The following is a 4806-nucleotide window of genomic DNA, read 5'->3' as shown; positions in this document are numbered from 1 at the left end:
GAATTTTCGTATTTACTGTAGCAGTTTCGTTTTTACTGTTTTAATTTCATCTTCATGCATGGTGAAATGTTTTGTTGCATTTAATTTCGTTTTAATTGAATTTAATTATGTTTTATTTACATCTGCATTTTAATTTAATTTCATTTTAATTTTTCCGCATCCACAAACAACACTTTCAAACCCCCCCCAACTATGTGTTAGATCTGATTCTGAACCGCAGTTGGTCCTTGTGAGACGACCTAGGAGTCACTTCCAAGTCTATACTGCATTCTTAATTTGCAATCAAATTTGTATGGGCGGCGACACCCATCAGTGTAGAAAAGGTATACAAAGGGTGTACAAAGAGTGTATAAAGGGTGTATAGAGAGTGCACAAAGGGTGTACAAAGGTTGTTCAAAGGGTGTTGATGAAGGTTGAAAAATAGTGATTTTCATATGTCAATTTGGACCAAATTACACCCTTTACTACTGGGAACGAGCTTAGAATCAAGCAAAACTCAATAAATGAGTCTGGAGAGAGTCAAAAGTTGTTTTTAGCGATTTTATGCTTGTTTTGCATTGTTTTGAAGCTAATTTCAGAAAAGTAGAAAATGGAGTTGAAGATACAGGTCATTGACTCAAGAAAAGAGCAGAAAAATGAAGTTTTGAAAAGTCGACGTACCGCCTGGCGACACACTTAAACCGCCGGGCGGCCCAGGACGAGGAGTAGGCAGCATTTCACGTTGAGAGAAACTGCCGGGCGCTAGCGATTGCCGCCGGGCGGTGGCATGGGAAACCGTCGGGCTGTAGCGATTGCCGCCGGGCGGTGGCGGCAGGTTGTGGCAAACCGCCGGGCGGCCCACGCAAACCGCCGGACGGCCCACTCAAACCGGGCGGTAGCACGTTGGACTTGGGCCTGATTTTGACGCGCTCCTCACCTATAAATACCCCTACTACGAATTCAGAGTGATTCTTTTGACAGGGAAAGACGGCCAGACCTAATTTTGCTTCTCTGGAGAGGATCTCTTGGATGCTTAGGCTCCTTTTCATCTTTTCTAGGGTTTGCTCTTCCATTCTTCTTCCATTTTTCATCTAGTTTCACCATGTCTATGGTGAACTAAACCCTATTGTTGTTGGGGAATTCAATGTAATCTTTTGATACTCTCTCTCTTATTGAAACTATTGATTATTTATATGGTCTCCATATCTTTTGATTGATTATTGTTGAGTTATCATCTGTGCTTAAGGCTTTTACCATTTAACTCATTCGGTATATCGTTGTTTGTCGTTATTGACATGGGGACGTGCGGTAATGACATGAACTGGTGAGTAATCTCTTGATTCTACAATACCACCTAGGGATAGGGGTAGGACGATCAATTGCGCTAACTTCTGTTTATAATGCGGTATTAATTACTAGGAGAGGCTAGGGATAGCAAGCTAGTAGTTAATATTAGGCCCTTTTTGCCGAGGGATCGGGTTAAGGGGAGGCTAAGAAAGTCGCATAACAATTTAATCAATCTAATAATCAAGGGTACTTTGTAAGAGAGAGTGGAATAGATGAAATTGTTAGTACCCAACAACATCCATTCATCCATTGTTTTCACTTGTCAATTGAATCAACCTTTATTTTGCATGTTAATATTTTTGCTCTCAAACCCAATTTATTAATTTTAAGGTTTAAACCTCTTTTTGGTCCCTAAGTTATAAGCGAATGTCCAGTTTAGTCCCCGTTTTTAAAAATGTAAATCTTTGGTCCCTAAGTTATAAAAAATGTATCAAATGAGTCCTTTTTTGACTTGAAATACTGTTTTTGGTTGTTTCTTAACAACTGCTACATCTTTAGATTACTCTGATTTTTTTCTTAATAATAACAGCACTTTAGATTACTCTTTGTACTTTGACCATGAACATCAAAAAAGGACTCATTTGATACATTTTTTATAACTTAGGAACTAAAGGTTTACATTTTTAAAAGCGGGAACTAAACTGAACATCCGCTCATAACTTAGGGACCAAAAAGAGGTTTAAACCTAATTTTAATTTCTCAAGTCTTATTATTTTAATTCACGCAAACGAGGAAGCCATGAGAGTCTCTTGGGAAAACGGTACTTGGTCTTACCATTTATATTACTTGTACGATTTGGTACACTTGTCAATCCGTCAACAGGTGTGCAAAGGGTGTATAGGTGTATAAAGGGTGTACATAGGGTGTACAAAGGCTGCACAATGGGTGTACAAAGGGTGTATAAAGGTGAATAAAGGGTGCACAAAGCATGAAAAAAGGGTGTACAGAGGGTGAAAATAAGTTGTTCCAAAATTTAGATAGATATCGAAAGCGTGTACAATGGGTGTACAAATGGTATAGAAATGATGTAGAAAGGGTGTATAAAAGGTGTATAAAGGGTGTATATTGGGTGTACAAAGGGTGTACATAAGGTGTCCCAAAATGTAGATAGATATAGAAAGGGTCTACAATTGATATACAAAAGGTGTAGAAATGATGTATAAAGGGTGTATAAAGGGTGTACAAAGGGTGTACAAAGCATGTAGAAATGGTGTACGAAGGGTGCACAAATATGTAGAAATAGTTAGAAAGGGTTTACCAATGGTGTATAATGGGTGTACCAAAGGTGTAAAAAAGTAGTATAATGGTTGTGCAAAGGGTATACAAAGGGTGTATGTAGGGTATACAAAGACTATATAAAGGGTGTTCAAAGTGTGTACAAAGGGTGTAGAAATGATGTACAATGAGTCTACAAATGGTGTATAAATGGTGTACAAAGAGAGTTGAAAATTTGTACAAAGTTAGTACCGAGTGTGTATAAAGGGTATATGAAGAGTATAGAAAGGGTGGACGAGGGGTGTTTAAATATGCAGAAAGATGTAGAAATTGTGTACAAATTGTGTACAAAAGGTTTATAAAGGGTGGACGAAAGGTGTACAAAGGGTATATAAAGTATGTACAAAAGGTTTACTAGGGGTGTACAAAGGGTGTGTGAATGATTATAAAGGGTGTATAAAGGATATACAAAGTGTTTACACAGGGTTTACAAAGGGAGTACAAGAATGTAGATAGATAAAGAAAATGTGTACAAAGGGTTTACAAAAAGGGTGTAATTATGATGTACAAACGGTGTACCAAGGGTGTAAAAAAGGTGTGTAAAGCGTGTACGAAGAGTGTACAAAAGTTATACAAAGGGTGTAGAAATGGTGTACGAAGGGTATACAAATATGTAAAANGAGTGTATAAAGGGTGTACTAAGAGTGTACAAAAGTTTGTATAAAAGGTATACAAAAAGTGTACAAAGGGTGACCAATGGGAGTACAAAGGGTGTAGAAATGATGTATAAAGGGTGTAGAAATGGTGTATAAAAGGTGTATCAAGGGTGTTTATAAGGTGTACAAAGCATGTATAAAGGGTGTACAAAGGTTGTACATATGGTGTACCAAAATGTAGATAGATGTAGAAATGATGTACAATGGATGTAGAAATGATGTATAAAAGTTGTATAAAGGGTGTACAAAGCGTGTAAAAATGGTGTACGAAAGGTGTATAAAAGTAGTATAATGGTTGTACAAAGAGTATACAAAGGGTGTACGTAGAATGTAAAAAGATTGTATTAAGGGTATTAAAAATGTTTACAAAGGGTGTAGAAATGATGTACAATGGGTCTGCAAATGGTGTGTAAAGGGTGTACAAAGTGAGTAGAAAAGTTGTACAAAGGTAGTACCCAGTGTGTACAAAGGGTATATAAAGGGTGTAGAAAGGGTGTACGGAAGGTGTATAAATATGTAGAAAGATGTAGAAATGGTGTACAAAAGGTTTATAATGTATGTACAAAGGGAGTACAAAAGGTATATAATGTATGTACAAGGGGTGTACTTGGGATGTACAAGGGATGTACAAAGGGTGTACAAAGGGTGTCTGATTGATTATAAATGGTGTACAAAGGATGTACAAAGGGTTTACAATAGGTGTATTAAGGGTGTACAAAAGTAGTACAATGGTTGTACAAAGGGTATACAAAGGGTGTACAAAGGGTGTAAAAAGACTGTATAAGGGGTGTTCAAATTGTGTAGAAAGGCTGTAAAAATGATGTAGAATGGGTTTATAAAGGGTTTGTAAAAGGTGTACAAAGGGAGTAGAGAAGTTGTACAAAGGTAGTACCGAAGGTGTACAAATTGTATATAAAAGGTGTAGAAAGGGTGTACGAAGGGTGTACAAAGTGAGTACAAAGGGTACATAAAGTATGTACAAATGGTGTACAAAAGGTGTACTAGGGGTGTACAAGGTGTGTGCAAAGGGTGTACAAAGGGTGTCTGAATGGTTATAAAAGGTGTACAAAGGATGTACAAAGGGTTTACACAAGATGTACAAAGGGTGCACAAAAGGTGTACAATGATGTAGATAGATATAGAAAAGGTGTACAAAGGGTTTACACAAAAAGTGTAGAAATGATGTACAAACGATGTACCAATGATGTACAAAGGGTGTGTAAAAGGTNTACAAAGGATGTACGAAGGTTATACAAAGAGTGTAGAAATGGTGTACGAAGGGTATACAAATATGTAGAAAGATGTAGAAAGGGTGTATAAAGAGTGTATAAAGGGTGTACTAAGAGTGTACAAAAGGTTGTATTAAAGGTACACAAACAATGTACAAAGGGTGAGCAATGGGTGTACAAATGGTGTACAATGGGTGTACAAAGGACGTACAAAGTGTGTACAAAGGGTGTACAATTGGTGTACAAATGGTGTATAAAGGCTGCACAAAGGGTGTACGAAGGGTGTACAAAGGGTATACAAAGAGTGTAGAAAGGATCTA

This window comes from Vigna radiata, chromosome 5 (assembly GCF_000741045.1).
Source record: "Vigna radiata var. radiata cultivar VC1973A chromosome 5, Vradiata_ver6, whole genome shotgun sequence".
Lineage (NCBI taxonomy): Eukaryota > Viridiplantae > Streptophyta > Magnoliopsida > Fabales > Fabaceae > Vigna > Vigna radiata.
This window is presented reverse-complemented; position numbering follows the sequence as displayed.